The sequence below is a fragment of the Schistocerca serialis genome, chromosome 6 (genome assembly GCF_023864345.2).
Source record: "Schistocerca serialis cubense isolate TAMUIC-IGC-003099 chromosome 6, iqSchSeri2.2, whole genome shotgun sequence".
Classification (NCBI taxonomy): domain Eukaryota; kingdom Metazoa; phylum Arthropoda; class Insecta; order Orthoptera; family Acrididae; genus Schistocerca; species Schistocerca serialis.
Window position 1 is genome coordinate 234,297,258 of NC_064643.1, and position 18,788 is coordinate 234,316,045.

The 18,788-nt window shown below is 41.9% G+C and overlaps 1 non-coding gene across 1 annotated transcript; it reads right to left on the reverse strand.

Moving 5' to 3' along the window:
- Positions 1–2,692: 2,692 nt before the first annotated feature.
- Positions 2,693–2,767, reverse strand: Trnas-cga (transfer RNA serine (anticodon CGA)). Its single transcript has one exon. It is a non-coding gene; the product is annotated as a tRNA-Ser (tRNA).
- Positions 2,768–18,788: the final 16,021 nt, after the last annotated feature.

Below are 18,788 nucleotides of genomic sequence, written 5' to 3' on the forward strand. Positions count from 1 at the left end.
GCGCTATGTAAGTAGGCTGTTTAGGTCTTTATGTTGGTAACGTCACGTAGCGCTCTGTATGAAAATCACTGACTGTGCTGTGTGAAGTCTGTGGCTGGTTTGCATTGTTGGAATATTTGCTATTGTAGTGTTGGGCAGTTGGATGTGAACAGCGTGTAGCGTTGCGCAGTTGGTGGTGAGCCGCCAGCAGTGGTGGACGTGGGGAGAGAGATGGTAGAATTTTGAGAGCGGACGATCTGAATGTGTGGCCATCAGAAAGAGTAAATCTGTAATATTAGATATCATGAACTGATATATATATATATGATGACTTTTGAACATTATTAAGGTAAATACATTGTTTATTCTCTATCAAAATCTTTCATTTGATAACTATGCTTATCAGTAGTTAGTGCCCTCAGTAGTTACAATCTTTTATTTAGCTGGCAGTATTGGCGCTCGCTGTATTGCAGTAGTTCGAGTAACGAAGATTTTTGTGAGGTAAGTGATTCTTGAAAGTTATAGGTTATTGTTAGTCAGGGCCATTCTTTTGTAGGGATTGTTGAAAGTCAGATTGGTAAGTTATTCTTGAAAGTTATAGGTTATTGTTAGTCAGGGCCATTCTTTTGTAGGTATTGTTGAAAGTCAGATTGCGTTGCGCTAAAAATATTGTGTGTCAGTTTAGTGTTGATGAGAATAAGTAAAGAGAGAAATGTCTGAGTACGTACAGTTCTGCTCAGCTGTTTGATAATCAAATAACGTAAGAGGTTTATCAGCACAGTAGTTCATTAATTTTTCTAGGGCGACGTTTGAGAAGGACCGAGCATACGGAATAGGTTCTGAATTGTGTGAATGGCTTGAAGACATATTAAGTGGCAGAACCCAGTACGTTGTCCTGAACAACGGGTATCGTTAGGAGTGCCCCAAGGATGACTGATAGAACCGGTCTTGTTCCTTAGATACATTAATGAACTGTTGGGTAGGGTGAGCAGCAATGTACGATTGTTTCCTCATGACGGTGTAGTGTACGGGAAGGCGTTGCCGTTGAATGACTATTGGAGGATATTGGATATACAGGATGACATAGACAAAATATCTGTTTGGTGTGATTAAGAGCAGTTTACTCTAAATGTAGAAAAATTTAATTTAATGCAGATGGATAGGGAAAGCAATCCCCTAATATTCGAATACAACAGTGATGTGCTGCTTGACAAATTACGTCGATTAAATATTTAGCAATAACGTTACAGAGCAACATGAAATGGTACGGGCATCTAATGTCCGTAGCAAACGAGGTGAACTGTCGTCTTCGGTTTATTGAGAGAATTCCAAGAAATTGGCTGACATACACAGGAGACCGCGTACACAACACATGTGTGACCCATCCTTGAGTAATGCTAGAGTGTTTGGGCTTCGCACCAGGTCGAATTAAAGGAAGACATTGAACCAGTTCAGAGGACAGCTCCTATATGTGTTACCGGTATGCTCGATCGTCAAGCAACTATCACCGAAATGTTCCGTGAGCTCAGATGGGAATCACTGGAAGGAAGAAGAAAATTTGTATAACCGTCATTTATGACTGATGGCAGGACAATTCCAATGCCTCCAACATACATTTCGAGTAAGGGCCGTGGAATCGAATGGAGAATGCCTAAAGTGGTGCAACGTACCCAAGGAATGGGAGAAACCAACCAGTTAAAACCGATAGCAGTATTTTATATCTGAATAACTGGTCTCTTTCGGTATATGTGCGCCGTATTGCGGCTCGCGTTGGTGCTGTCTATAGGCTCCCGCCCTCTGTTGGAGGCCAGACGTTTCGTTTAGTTGGCATGGTTGCGGATTGTTTGTCTTCTTCTCGTGCAGAGTGGAGCCACTCGGTTCCGCAAGCGTTGCCTATCCTCTAGTGACAGCAGCAGCAGTTATGGATATGTGGTAAATGTTGCCCTATCTTTGGGGCGACATTTGTTTTTCCGGGTGGTGTGAGTGTACCAGTTCGGTTGGGGACTCAGGAGCAGCCAGGTCCGTGCAGTGCCAGAACACGGCGGGACCGCTGGTGGCAAGCATGGACTGCCGGATAGAAGAGCTGTGATCACGAGGGTGCACGACCTCGTCGTAAATCGGATCGAGAGGGCTTTAAGATGAGTGTATTTCAGTGCAAGTAGAGAAACCACCGCCACTGTGATATCTCACGATTCTACAGTGACTTCGGTTCGTGTTGCTGCTCGTAGTGTTGCCGAGGCGAAGAGCAGCGAGTGCTTGGGGAAGGCGGATCTGCTTAGCTTACCTCGACTTATTATTGTTTACTGCGTTCAACTTGTTACAGTTTGTTAAGTTCAACCAGCGGTAATTTCCATGCCTGGTGGCCGCTAGCGCCCCAGTTACCTGCCTTGGGGGTTAGTGTATGTAACGGCAGTAAACGTTTCCTCGCCTTGCCGCTGCTGTTTGGAAAAGCGTGTAGTTTTGACAGCGCTCTTGATTGTAGGCCTGGTGGTGATTCTTCTACTCTGGTGGCAGTGGTCCCTTTCTCGTTCTGGGCGCTCTGAACACAGTATTCTGTTGACGTATTGTTGGCGTATTGTTCCATCGTTGCATTTGGTTTATCGAACGTCAGGTAGCTCCAGCAAGATTATCATTGGTCATACGTTAGACTAGTATGAGTTACCACCTTGTGAAGCGAAACTGTTCGTTGAAACTTCCTGGCAGATTAAATCTGTGCGCCGGACCGAGACTCGAACTCGGGACCTTTGCCTCTCGCGGGCAAGTGCTCTACCAACTGAGCCACCCAAGCACTTTACTAAAGCTGTGAGGACGGGGCGTGAGTCGTGCTTGGGTACCTCAGTTGGTAGAGCACTTGCCCGCGAAAGGCAAAGGTCTCGAGTTCGAGTCTCAGTCCGGCACACAGTTTTAATCTGCCAGGAAGTTTCATATCAGCGCACACTCCGCTGCAGAGAGAAAATCTCATTTGGAAATTGTTTGTTGTCGTACGTTCTCAAAGGTCGATTCCAGGAGCACCGCCTGTGGCCCCTTGGTTCTTGTAATACATGTGTGTTCTAAAAGAAGGTCTGATGGCCAGTAGTTCAGTGTAACGTCCTTCAGTCCTTGCGGGTATAATCTTCCTCAGTACCCTTTAATGAATTTAAGTACTGGTCCTTGTGTTTTATTACTGTATTATTTATTACAATGCCTTGTAATACCCACATTAAAGGTTATATATATCTAGTTAATAGTTATGGTCACCTTCTGGAATACATTTAGCTGTGTAGTGTTCAGTGGATGTTAAGGGTAGTGATACAAAGTTTACCATCATCTTATTTCACCCGTTTGGTGATCAATTGCTTGTTTTTTTTAATTAACCTTTGCTATTGCATTTGCTGTTTTACAGCAGGTTTCTAAATTTTTTTATATTATTGCCGTTCCTGGCGTGTAAGGCCTTCTGCCGAGATCACAGTTGCTTGCGTTTAAAACATTACCTACTGTATCTGTATTTAATGGTAATTTGTTAAATTGTAACTCACTGAAAACCCTATTATTTACTTATTGTTTATTCCTTCATTAATAACGTGTAGTATTTTTTATTTATTGTTGAGTCTGGAATTACTGGTTTAAAATAAATTGTGTGCAACTGTAAAAGGCTACCAATAGCAACTGATTACGGCCCCGTCCACAATCGTAACCGAATTCCCTTGACTATCAGGTTTCAATATGTTTCGTCTCGGTTGCAAGAGATTTTTATTTTTTAGTTTTTACTAATAACTGGATTAAACAAATGGTAAATCAATTTACCGTAGCAGCAGTGCTAAAAGTTTGTTTCTGAACGAAATAGATCTTGACTTTCAGAGTCCTGCTCTACCCCAAAGCAGCGTTTCTTTCCTTTTTCGGATGAGGCGTGAAGGATGTATGCCAAGTTTGCCATTTGCAGTTCAAAAATATTTATCCGTGGTTCTGTGGCTTCTGATACATTGGGATCTTCATTGAATGACACTGCTTCTCATAAAAGGAGTCGATTGACAGACTAAAACATTATTGAACGAGTATTCAGCAACAGACTGGACAGTAAATATTGACCAGTGGATTAATTCATTACTAAAACTTTAATGATTCTCAATATTCGATCCTGGTAATTGCTATATTTTGCTTCCTACCTTACTTGTTCATCTGATATTTCTGAAAGAGCATTGTTGGTTCTATCGGCAGAAAATTGACTGTATTCATGTTTTTGTACAAAGTAAATTAACATATTTGAGTATAAAACTGATTTTTCACTCGAAGTAGATAAAGAAAAAGAAGAAAGCTACAACTTTTTTACAGAAACTTATTAAATGTCTGCCATTTCTATAAAATAACAAAAGAAACAGGGAATTATGGCAGCAGTACTACTTTAAATACTTTAGAATTTATTCATGGTATATAATAGGAATTGAAAGTAGGTGATATACTGCCTGAGGCTACAGAATACCTTAATCTCCTTGTAGCCCTTGGAAACGGACACTCAACACGAAAAATAGGTATCCTACCAGAGCGTCAACCTTTTAGCACTAACTACACTCCTGGAAATGGAAAAAAGAACACATTGACACCGGTGTGTCAGACCCACCATACTTGCCCCGGACACTGCGAGAGGGCTGTACAAGCAATGATCACACGCACGGCACGGCGGACACACCAGGAACCGCGGTGTTGGCCGTCGAATGGCGCTAGCTGCGCAGCATTTGTGCACCGCCGCCGTCAGTGTCAGCCAGTTTGCCGTGGCATACGGAGCTCCATCGCAGTCTTCAACACTGGTAGCATGCCGCGACAGCGTGGACGTGAACCGTATGTGCAGTTGACGGACTTTGAGCGAGGGCGTATAGTGGGCATGCGGGAGGCCGGCTGGACGTACCGCCGAATTGCTCAACACGTGGGGCGTGAGGTCTCCACAGTACATCGATGTTGTCGCCAGTGGTCGGCGGAAGGTGCACGTGCCCGTCGACCTGGGACCGGACCGCAGCGACGCACGGATGCACGCCAAGACCGTAGGATCCTACGCACTGCCGTAGGGGACCGCACCGCCACTTCCCAGCAAATTAGGGACACTGTTGCTCCTGGGGTATCGGCGAGGACCATTCGCAACCGTCTCCATGAAGCTGGACTACGGTCCCGCACACCGTTAGGCCGTCTTCCCCTCACGCCCCAACATCGTGCAGCCCTCTTCCAGTGGTGTCGTGACAGGCGTGAATGGAGGGACGAATGGAGACGTGTCGTCTTCAGCGATGAGAGTCGCTTCTGCCTTGGTGCCAGTGATGGTCGTATGCGTGTTTGGCGCCGTGCAGGTGAGGGCCACAATCAGGACTGCATACGACCGAGGCACACGGGGCCAACACCCGGCATCATGGTGTGGGGAGCGATCTCCTACACTGACCGTACACCACTGGTGATCGTCGAGGGGACACTGAATAGTGCACGGTACATCCAAACCGTCATCGAACCCATCCTTCTACCATTCCTAGACCGGCAAGGGAACTTGCTGTTCCAACAGGACAATGCACGTCCGCGTGTATCCCGTGCCACCCAACGTGCTCTAGAAGGTGTAAGTCAACTACCCTGGCCAGCAAGATCTCCGGATCTGTCCCCCATTGAGCATGTTTGGGACTGGATGAAGCGTCGTCTCACGCGGTCTGCACGTCCAGCACGAACGCTGGTCCAACTGAGGCGCCAGGTGGAAATGGCATGGCAAGCCGTTCCACAGGACTACATCGAGCATCTCTACGATCGTCTCCATGGGAGAATAGCAGCCTGCATTGCTGCGAAAGGTGGATATACACTGTACTAGTGCCGACATTGTGCATGCTCTGTTGCCCTGTTGCCTGTGTCTATGTGCCTGTGGTTCTGTCAGTGTGATCATGTGGTGTATCTGACCCCAGGAATGTGTCAATAACGTTTCCCCTTCCTGGGACAATGAATTCACGGTGTTCTTGTTTCAATTTCCAGGAGTGTATTTGCAATGTCCAAGTAATAGTTTGCTCCTCGATTACAACATAATTATTGAGCGAAGTTTAAAAAAATCGTTACGAGAATGAAGACGATTTTTTTGTTGTATTCCTCCTCTAATTACTCTTCGAGAAAAGAAGCGAACGGCCCACGAATTATGTTTTCTTTTGTTTATCTTTTTTATTTGATGTATTGGTTGTAGGTGACTTGTAACGTATGATGCAAAAGTCTGAGGAAGTCTTAGAATTTTTCAGTCTTTCTTCGATGTCTACGTTTATTATTGGAAATGACAGCAATAAAAAACTAATAGTCAGTTAGTTGAGAAACTGGTTACGTTGACCGTCGGGTTAACCTGGATATAACAAATAGAATGGCGTAACTGAAATCCGGTTGCTTCAGCTATAACCGCCATCTCTAAGTATCTACAGCCATACACGACATAGATGGATGCGTAGGATGTATGTAAATGTAGACGTAGATGTAGATGGCCCCATGCCAAATATCTCTCATATGCAGGGGCTGAACAAAAATATGAAAACAAAAAACAAACAAACACCGTCAGAACAGGCCTCGAAGGCCCAACGATACCAAAGGGCCTCCTTATGCAGGTAACAGCCACGTCTGCAGATGACGAGGTTGTGTTTGACGATGGACGGCACATGTGCAGTGTCCTCAATGCGCTGCAAGTGTTGCAACTTCTTTATTTAAATGTGTAAATCTGTAGATAAATTGTGGAATGACTGAGAAAATGAAACTTGTACGTTATTAGATTCTGAAACAGCTGGATAAAACTGAACTTACTGAGCCTACTTTCTCTTTACTATTTATTATCATGTCAACACTGAACCACAATATTCTAGCGCAACGCAATCTGACTGCTGAAAAAAAATTATAACCTGACTTCGAATAATTAATCCAAAAGAATGGCCCTGACTAAAAAGAGATCTTAACAATAACCTATACATTTCATTAAGCACTTACCTCATAAAAATCTTCATTACGCGAACTACTGCAATGCAGCGAGCGTCAATACTCCTAGCTAAATAAAAGATTCTAACTACTAAAGCCACTACGTACAAATAGGCATGTGCTTAGCAAAGGAAAGATTTTGCTGCAAACCAAATAATGTATTTTTTACCTTAATAATGTCACCTCCAGTTCACACACGAACATAAATCGTCGGGTTCTTCCAGATCGTTGGCCTTCGCTAACACTTCAGACCTCTACCCTCCATCAGTGCTAACTTCTCACCTTTAACATGCATCACTGCTGGCTGTTCACCTCCAACTGCCCAACAGTACTTCCATCACTTCTGGCGACTAACTTCCGACTTCCCAACAGTACTGGCGATTAACTTCCAACAACGAGTCCGACCGACCACAGAGTCTCTTACAAAGAGTAGAGATCCAATGCAAAGCGCTACACAGCGCTGCCAACACAGCAGCAGCCCACTTACAGTGTCAGTCGTGGTCAGGACAGCGTTCTGCGTAGTTGTGAGTGCGTTATGTCGGAGGCAAGTGCCATCAGACATGGGTAAATTGTTAATGCTCATATAGTGGGTGCTACCGTAACCAAAGTAATCGAAATGTTTGCGTACCACGAGGCACCGTGTCGAAGATTGTATGCCGCTTACAGTGAAAGCGGAAAAAATTATCAACCACTAAGTCAGAACGTGTGCAAATGCGTGTGTCGACTGATGGAGGTGGAGGGTCATTGAAGGTCACGACGAAAAATAAGAGGATGAGAACTGCATTAGTCACTGCAGAATAGACTAGAATTCAAAACCACTCATCGGTGATACGAATACTCGCAACAGGGAAACGTTTTTCCGAAACCATAACACCTGGTCTATGGGGAAAGGAAGAAAGTCAGTTGGTCGAATGTGTCTCGCTTGAAACTGTTTCCAACTTCTAGCCCCTTTAACGTCGCAAGAATGAGACATGTTTGGGTTCGGTGATGATCTGGGCAGACATATCGTGGGATACCGTGGTAACCAAGCAAGGTAGCATTAATAGCAACGATTATGTGTGACCATTGTCGCTAAAGAGGTCCATCCCATGGTCCCCAATGGGGAACAAACATCATACCACGGGACGGATCTCATGATGGTCACACATAATCCTTGCGAGTAATGCGACCTTGCTTGGTTACCATGCTGACCATGTTCACACAGCTCGCCTCGTCCAGGACTTGTCTACAAAGCACGAGAATGAATTATCGCATCTCCTTTGCCATCATAGTCACCAGATCTCAATAGCATTGAAACAAAAATGGTTCAAATGGCTCTGAGCACTATGGGACTTAACATCTGAGGTCATCTGTCCCCTATAACTTAGAACTACTTAAACCTAACTAAACTAAGGACATAACACACACCCACGTACGAGGCAGGATTCGAACCTGCGACCGTAGCGGTCGCGCGGTTCCAGACCGAAGCGCCTAGAATTGCTCGCCCACCCCGGCCGGCTAGTATTGAACCCCAGTGGTCTACGTTGGAGACAGGGTGCATGATCGATTCCCACCTCCATCGTTCTTACCTGAACTTGTCATGATTTTGCACTAAGAGTGGTACAAAATTCACTTGAAATTTATACAGGACCTTATCCACTCCGCGAAGAATGGAAGCTGTTTTGAATGTCAGCGCTTTTCCTATACCGTATTAGACACGGTAATGTGTTTAAGACGCTTCCATATTTCTGTCCACTACTTGTATGTGTCCATTAACGTAACTGTCGATCGTTATGGAAAGCTGATTGAGAAGAGGCACCAATATAAAATTATAGCTACTCAATGAGCTCTATTCAGTTCATGTCCCATGTTATCATGCTTATGGAGGCCATTACCGTCTCTAGTGTACTTCTAACAGGATGAAGCACTTGAGCCTAGCCTTCCAAGATAGACCCAGAAATGTCAATTATATCGATATGTGCTTTTCGTTAAATTATAGAAACGTGGTGAATTTTCTTAGACAAGTAATTTGTATCACATATTTTCCGAATTATGACATCGACTATTTCGTTTTGTTTTCTTAGTGAAGCAGCGTACACCTTTCTGTAACAGCGGAAACAGCTTTCGAAGAAGACATAAAATGTTGGTTTTGGTCTAACAGAAGCAACGTAACAGAAACACACCGATCAGTTCCACCGTCAGAAGAAGAGAATCCACGAACGTTTACCTAACTGTAAGCAAGTTCGATAATCATGCACGGTTCGTGTTTTTCCTACAACAACCGTTATATCGAGTCTCAAAACGTTCGTACTGAGCTCTGACAAACGCTGCAAAGCCTTCCGGAGAGGCCAAACTGAACATTTTGTATAACATGGATTGCTCATACTGTAGTTCCGTGTTATTATATGACGTTTAATTTTCTTTGGAGTCGTCGTGTTTCCTTGTATACTTCTTGTTTTAATTTTCTCCGCAGTTGAAACTTGAAAGTTGTTAAGTCCCGAACTCACAGGTCATTTTATGACGGCCGATCCAATGATCTCCATGTTACCCCTTTTTATCTGCGCAGAATGAACACGAAATGGAAGTTGATACCACACAGATTGCCTAACGTCCATTGGGATGTTTCCTAGTAACTGTTACAGTATATTCCTTGGGATCTGTCGATACTTACAGCTATTTAGAGAATGATCAGTAACTAAGGGAACAATGACATTAATCTAGAAATGAAAGCAAGAGTCGTTGACAGATTAAGATCAGCACTTATTCATTTCATTCGTACAGGGTAGATTTTCATCTGACCGGTGCTGCGTTGTAGGAACATTGTTTCGTTTGGTAAACGAAGCTTTTTCAGCAAACAAAATTTTCCACAGGACAACATCGGTTTGCAGCTTCTGTGCACACTATTCAGAGAACGCTAACCGATCTTGCGAACCATAGCCAAGTAACTGTTGATGGAATGAAACGTCTCAAAGATGAAATGCCCAGGAATATAGTACCGGTAGACACACACACTGAAGTTTCGTCATAGTGACATGTGCTTTGTTTATTATGACTCTAAAACGTTAGTTGCATTTCTCTCATCTGCTGTTTTCTTTTTCGTTTCTTCTACAGACAATAATCTTAAATTTTCTTGTTCGGAAAGAGAGATATTAGGACTTAGTACGATCAGAATACCTTTCAGTACGCAGTAGCACTGCTGTTCCGGCGACATTTACCATTAACGTGAACCATACCTGTTTTTTCGTCTCTTGTATACGTTCTAGAAGTATGAAAAGCTTCACGCGGAATTTCTTTCATCGCTAGAAAAGCAGAGCACAGGATGATGGATTTGTAGCGTACCCGAGTTTGGCATTTCCCCATATTTAGAGCGACCACTTCTCCTCATTGGAGGCTAGCTGTTTGTGGCACTGGTATCTTGCTACTATTTGACCTATTTCCAGACACCTTATGTCGATGTAGTCCTCTTAGAATACTCTTCCCAGCGTCAAGCGCGTATTCACAGCAATTAAGAAGACGTTTGTGTAGTAATCAGGCAAATACGAACGTTAAGAGTAAACATGATGCACCATAAAATTCGCCATGTTGTCAACCACAACTTATCGAAAACAGCACTTCATTACATTTACTCCTTTGACTCTTTTTGTATATTTTTGTGGTCTTTCTTAGGAACGTTGACATGTAAATTCCGTGGACATTTACCGATGACACAAGTAGTAGCAATGATTAAGTTACTTTCTAAGCGGAACTGTTAGGGACAGGAACACACTGGCGAACAACACCATCTGTAAGAGAATTTTTAGTTTTGTATCCCATTCGTTACTTCTATCCATGCAGTTTTCAAATCACATTAATATATCATGGACTACCCAACAAAGATCTGGACACTTGCTCATTAGAGGCATTGTGCTACGGTTAATAACAAGGTGTGTGGTTTGAGAATTGGTGTGTCGGACCAAAACAGATAACCACTGCAGCAGAACTTTGTAGCAGTGCAATTGACACTGACGAAATAAAGAAATTGCTCTGAGCACTATGGGGCTTAACTGCTGTGGTCATCAGTCCCCTAGAACTTAGATCTACTTAAACCTAACTAACCTAAGGACGTCATACACATCCATGCCCGAGGCAGAATTCAAACCTGCGACCGTAGCGGTCGCGCGGTTCCAGACTGTAGCGCCTAGAACCGCTCTGCCCTTTCGGCCGGCCGAAACAAAGAAAACATTTTCCAGTTTCTTAAACATTCTGACTTACCACACCGTCACATAAGACGAATGTTCATTATATCTTTTTGTGCGCATGCGCTAAGAAATAATTTATAAATGGAACGCTGGTACATATGTCAACAGCTTTTTAGTTCAGCATCCCATTCGCTGCTTCGATTCATATAGTTTTCATATCACATTCATAAATCATGGCTGACTCAACACACTCCTGGACACACCACACCATCACATAAGAAGAATATGAGTTACATTATTTCTGTATTTGAGAGATTAATTACAGAGATGCGCTAATTGTTTTCCATGTACCGAACAATAATAATTCCACACATTGCTATCTAAAAATTCTGTGATTCAGAGAAATTTTCGAATATCATTTGATTATTTGTTTCCGCTCACCGCACTGCCAATATATAAACATAGCTTGCCGGAGGCAATTTCCATGCAGGGAAGAGTTTTAAATCGTGCCATTTTTTATCGCCGGGTCTATTCATTACAGTTAATTATGTGATGTGAAATGGTCCAGTCTTCTAACTGTCTTGTTCAAGTGTACATAATATCAGCTACAGGTCGTTTGCACAGTTCCAGCTCGGTGATTTTAAAAGTTCACTGCTCAAGCAGTTTTTCTTCGTTACACTTGGCTGACGCCATGTGCAACACTTATGACTTCTTACGTAGCTAGTACATGGAAGGACTAGATGTGGAGTGACCATTTAGATGTGCAGAACAGAATGTGCACTACAACTCCTAACTTCACATGGCTATGATGGGGTGTAGGATGGTGTAAAGTTTGTTCATGAAATTTTGTGTCTCTATGATATCTCCGCGATTTTGTGTGTACACGCGGCTCATAGATGTCTTAGTAATTTACGTTCGAAATCTGGGATGGAATTTGCTTAAAGGTTCGAGGAGAAGAATGCAAGCCGGCCGGAGTGGCCGTGCGGTTCTAGGCGCTACAATTTGGCGCCGAGCGACCGCTACGGTCGCAGGTTCGAATCCTGCTCGGGCATGGATGTGTGTGATGTCCTTAGGCTAGTTAGGTTAAATTGGTTCTAAGTTCTAGGCGACTGATGACCTCAGAAGTTAAGTCGCATAGTGCTCAGAGCCATTTGAACCAGAAGAATGCAAGGGCATTTCACTTTCTTGTGACACGTGTCGCAGCTCCTATATTCCCATTCTTTTTGTTATAGGAAAAGAGGACATAGCAAACGATATTTTTATGAATTATGGAGAGAAATACCTTCCTATTACGGTAAAGTGTCTATAATAGCTTTTTAATGTCCCTATCACATTCGCTCGTCGCATAGAAATACTGGTCTTATAGTTTTCTAGACAACGCTTACAGATTATGTGAATGTACCTTACCTCCACCAATTCATCATGTTAGTTATTCCTGTTATCTATTTTACTTAATTACTGTTAAAACTGTGGCACTTTTCTTGCTATTTTAGCTAACGTCACCCAACTTCATTTTGACTTAATGGAAGACTGGACATATGTCATCTGTCATCCACCGATATTTTTACCTTTTACTTCAGACTTTATTAACTTTGATGGAACTACCTCCTTTCGATACATCTTCCTGAATTTTATAGTTACCGTATTTTAATATCGCATATTTGTCTGTTTCCTATAGTAAAAAACATATATATAAAAAAATAAAATGAAATAAAAAAAAACAAAACTACATCATGAAGCACAAAATAAAAAACAAAAGCACTTTTTTCAAATGATATATTTCCACATATTCTTTCACAATGTCCCTCGAAGATACAGCTGACAACCACGGACATGACCTTTAATTATCCAGTACCACACTGTCAGCGGCCAAGCAACTCCGTGAAGATTTTCTGACCAATTTTCTGAAACTTATTACAAAGCTTCCCGCCAAAATTGGGAAAAGGCCCTCAGGACGCGTGTATTAAAAAAGAACAAGAAGCGGAAATCTTCCGGCCGACAGGAAATCCTCAGACTTCCTTGACGTACGTTCAGAGATGTTGGTAATGGCCAATTACTGAACAAGGGCCTTCTTTCCAAATGCGGCCACTATCTGAAAGAGTATTGACACTCCGAGAGACTACAGCGATGTTACTCTGTTTTCAAATTTTCAATGCGTACCTTACATTGTTGTTTCTATAGACGTAAATTTTATTCAGAGCTAACCTCATTATCACGATTGTTGTGACTTACACATTTCACTCAACCCTCTTCTTATGTGCTTGACTTACCATCTAAATAGGGCTTCTTGCGTTAGTTTCTATTTTGTCAACGGAGATGATATGTTATTACCAACATGTATGGGATGAGCACTATACAAGCAGACTGATTCAAAATTTTCCGTTGTAACTACTGTGGCGATGGGGTCTCTTAAATTCATGGTGTATATAAATGATTACTTGTAATTTAATGGAATGTATCTTACGCCTAGTGAAAGCTAAGAATCAGTATTTTCTGTTAGTTTTCTTGCTAAAACTACCACTAAAACGACCAGGAGTGTGTCCTTTGTGCCACTTAATCATTTAGCCTGGATCCCCAAAACCACATGTTTTACGTTATTTTCTTCAATTGCAGCAAGCACTCGAATATGACCAAGTTTGGAAATCTTAACTTATTTATTATTAGCTAGTCTTGGTCTGATTAAGACGAAAAACAACTTATTGATGTGCAGACGTATTGTGGAAATTTGTATGAAATTCAGAGGATGGAAGCAGCAACATAAAATACACTGCATTTAATATCAAGACGATTTTGATTTGTATACATTAGTAATTCCTGGACAATGAAATTTATTGCAAGATTTCGGAGCAGCTACTACTTTTCGCGCAGAAATGAAGTAGGAGATTTTTGAAGACCTGGACGCCGCATGAAAGAAGACACGTTACCATGGTAAAGGAAGAAATCTTATGTAGGCCATTTCCCCCTGTCAGTCACATTTTGTTATTCTCTGTTCTTTTTCAAATAATTTTTGTAGTGGAAATTGGTTTGACTTTTGCTCAGAAACGCCACAAGGACCACCCCAACAACAGCTTTTCCGAATCACGAAGTCCGATAACTTTTCTGTAATACGAAGTCCGATTTGCATTTCATTCTTTCCCTTTTTCAAGGTTATTAACGATTTTAAAACCCCCTTTTTATTCACCATTTCTTCCCACATTTACAATCTTTTCTTTTCTTCTCTTCCTTTTTTCTTTTTTATTAACCACTACACGGATTGCAGGTTCGAGTCCTGTCACAGTCGCCAGTTGTAGTGGTTAATAAAAAAGGAAAAAGAGAAGAAAAGAAAAGGTTGAAAATGTGGGAAGAAATGGTGAATAAAAAGGGGTTTTTAAAATCGTTAACGACCGTGAAAAAGGGAAAGAATGAAATGCATATCGGACTTCATATTACAGAAAAGTTATTGGACTCTGAGCAAAAGTCAAACCAATTTCCACTACAAAAATGATTGAAAGAGAACAGAGAATAACAAAATGTGATTAACAGGGGGAAGGGGCGTAGATAAGAGTTCATCCTTTACCATGTTAACATGTCTTCTTTCGTGAGGCGTCCAGGTCTTCAAAAATCTCCTACTTCATTTCTGCGTGAAAAGTAGTAGCTGCTCCGAAATCTCGCAATCGTCCAGGAATCACTAATTTATACAAATCAAAATCGTCTTGATATTAAATGCAATGTATTTTATGTTCCTGCTTCCATCCTCTGAATTTTATACTAATTTCCACAATATGTCTGCACATCAATAAGTTGCTTTTCGTATTAATCAGACGAAGACTAGCTAATAAGTAAGTTAAGCTTCCGCTCTCAAGAGACAGAAGACGGATAGAAAACAAAAAGAGTTACAATTTTAGTACCATTCATTTTCTTACATATTTTCTCTGCCGTCGATCGCTCATACCGCTGCGACGGTATAATTTATATCTGAGGGAACGAGTGTAGCGCGGCGAAATTCAAAGTCTCGCTACAACTCGAATATGACCAAGTTTGAAATCCATGCTATCTTGAACGAATCTCAATATATTACAACAAGAGGACTAATTTCTCAGTTTACATCCAACGGTTGTGTAACAGATTCATCTGCGTCGCAGCTGGCTCTCCATTATGTAATACACATATTGGTTATCTGAAATCCAAGCACAAACGAATCATGAATGTCATGTTAAAGAATTAAAGAATACGAGATAATGCTCCGATGAAAGTGGTCTGTGGCCATGGTCCTGCAAGAAAAACTAGTAGTTCCTTACTTATGTACTGTATAAATGTATGTGGACAAGGTAAAAATTAAAAAGTACTTGCTCAGTGGCCGACCAAGTACATTAATCAGAAACATACATACTGGATGATCTGACTTGACAATTATGGGATCTGAAGACTCACGCAACTAGTCATTCAAGACATTCATGTAATTTATTATCATATTATGTAAAGCTCTTAGCGGCGCAGTGCCTCTAGGCAAAATCATTGCAGATGAGACACCGCAAGATATCATCATGTTTACGAATTTCGCCACAGAATAATCGTAACAGCTATCTGGAATTGGAGCAGTCACAAAATTCGTAGTTGAGAATGTGCAAAGTCTTTTGATCAAATTTTTGCTGTCTTGACCTAGAAGATCGTTTGCAATACTGAGTTATTAAAAACTACCATGATATGGCGTGAATTCAAAAAACAATCTTTAAATAAAAATCAGTTTCAAATATAGCACCTTTTTCTAAGAGATATAAAATAATTTCTTCTAGCACATTACGCATTCTTATGCCCATAGAGATGATTCTGTAAAATTGTGAATTATGGATAACTGGGGAAATACCTGTAAGATATAAAACGAGAAACGTGGGGCGCATAAAACAGACAATAGCAAGGACATGAACTATTCATGCATGAATTATGTACTGCGTGTGCAAAACGTTTTCGTTTTAAAACTTAAAAGTATTTTCATAAGTATTAGAAATTCACAACCACAAAATTCAGGACTCTCTATCGGATTTAGGAATCTGTATGGGGCTAGGAGAAATTATTCTATACTTTTTAATCCAATTTAAAAATCTTCATATATTAAAAACTGATTTTGATTTAAGTAATTATTTTCTGTTATACTTTGTTAAGTGTTTGAAAGTTGAAAGGATAATGTCATGAGGCTATATAAATGATTAAGAATGTGGGCAGAAGTTTTAGAGATCTAACAAAATTTATTTTCTTAAAGAAAGAAAAACAGAGATAAATTATGCTAAACAAGTTTTGATCGAGTACTGTAAACAACTAACAGGTGATTTAAGACCACAATGGACAAGGATCCTGGGTGGCAGAAGTGAATCAAGTACTCTGACCCTAAAAATGTCGATAAAGCAATCTGAATTGATCTGACACTGAGCTGACTTTGATTGTTCAACTCTACATAAGTTTCTCTATATGGGTGCATCTGGGAGCAAGTGGCGATTGAGATCTGTACACCCTGACAATGCTGGAGCGACAGTATGTTAACAGAGGCAGTCAATGGAAATGGGTCACAGCCCTATTTGCAGTATCGGTGAACACGAAAATTTTTGAATTTTTATTACGTGTAGCTCTCCACACAGCACCCAGTTTATTACTTCACTGTGTAGACGTGTTCCTTCAGTCTGTCGCTCCCAGCCCAGGATTCAGCTGACGCCAATGCTGGTACTGCGGCATTGTACTGCTGGAGACCCGTCTCGGTGAGGAGCTGCTCTTCTGCCCTGTATGGCTGTGGGCCTGTCTGGCAAGATTTACTGAATGATGGGCTCGCTGCGAATTGGTTCCAAATGTCAACATACATTTCTACGAGCTAAGAAACATAAGAATACCTCATGCTTTTAGCGCCCTACCAGGCTCCATCAAAGTCTGCTCAGACCATTAACTTTCTAGAGCCTCGGTCAAGGTGCATCAGGTAGTAACAAAATGTTTAATAATTTTCCGTATACGAAAAATAGGTGAGAGGGTAACTTGTCCTCCTTCACTGCCCTCAGCTTGTTGTTGATTTCTGCATATGTAGTGTCTCACTTCAATGTTGTTTATTGCGACAGGAAGCAGAGGAAATCACTGAACATTGTAGGAGAATCTCATCCTGATAATCGATATATGGATGAAAAAGGTGACTTTGCGAATCAGGATCGCCCATCGCTAAAATACATCCTAGCTTGACCTCATTCATTCCAGGGGTCATTGCAACCCTACAGGAGTACATATAAATACTGCTGTGGGTAGTATGAATAATGTTAGACTCAGGGGTTATTGCTACTTCACAGACTTCTGATAAACATTAGACATGCGGTTATAAGGCCTTCAAAGAAATATACCCATTCACACTATAACCTGAGGTCAGAGATGTCTAATATCCCTAACCATTTAGAATGTCCTGGAGTACGAAGTGTTCTCTGCTCATTGATTTACATCTCCTCTATCACTCATTTGGTCTCAATCATCAAACATATTCATTCTCAAATTCTCAATGAACAAGTAAATCACAAGCGTAATCTGTTTGTCTTATTACCTAAGCTGTCTAAATTTGTGAATTATTTTCTAGTACACGGCAACAACTACAGACACATAATCAGGGCATTAATAAATGTGCAGAACAAACATATACATCTCAGTCAGGACAGTTGAATTGATACATACAAAAACACAAAAAGATATTACGCAATGATATTACAGAAAGGTATCCTGTGGCTCCCCCCACAAGGGTCCCTGGGGAGACAAATTTTACGATTGAAAATCTCACACGAATTGAAAACATGGCACTTATGCACTAGCACAAACTGTGACTGGTAGGACTGAAGAACAGCAATTTGCGACAGAGTGGAATGGCCTCTCACTCACTGCATAATGTGGCAGAAGTGGTGGCAGACATCTGTGACGCTTCCTCTCCTCTCTGAGTATCCGGTGTTTGGGCAGCACCGGAATCTTGGGTAGCTTACGGACCGCAGCTGGACCCTTGGCATCATTCTGGTCAGACTACAGTTGGCTGTCGGGATCTGCCATGACAGCGTTGCAGTTGACATGAACCTGATCCTTGACATAGAAATCCATTCACATCTGCATCGGAATGCACCTGATGGCACGGGACATCGGATTAACTCGCCTGTTGTGAACGGTATACGTCACTCTCGGCATCCCCCTGAGTCAGTTAGGCACGGCACGTAGGCCGACTGTGGCGCCACGTGACTCACTTGTCCCTCGATTAGAGGCCTGGCGGGTTGCTGGCCACTAGGGGCTTGCTGCTGGCACATGGCGGCGTCCCGCTGTCTGAGCTGGCTTGAGATGTGCCGCTTGCACTGGTAGACGACCGGATAGCGTGACGTAGGCACATCATCTGGCAGCGGCCTGGTGCTGTCGCAGCAAGCGGTCCTGTCCCCTGTTCGCTGGGCTGCCACAGCTGACTCATTATGGCTGCCTGCTCCCTTTGCCCTCGCTGGTTGGCGTGGCCTGTGACGTACAGTCTGCCATGTTGGTTCAAGAGTCTGCGCAATCCTCAAGTGTGATCAAGTGCCATATTCTCTCATAAATGTCATTACATTGATATAATCCATTTACATAAAAAAGAAAATAATTATGTATACAAAAATTTCCTATACTTAATATATTTGCTTATTTATTTTATTGCTAAGGACGCAAATCCAAATATAAATTTAATGACTGCAAGGCTCTGTTAACGCTGTATCAACG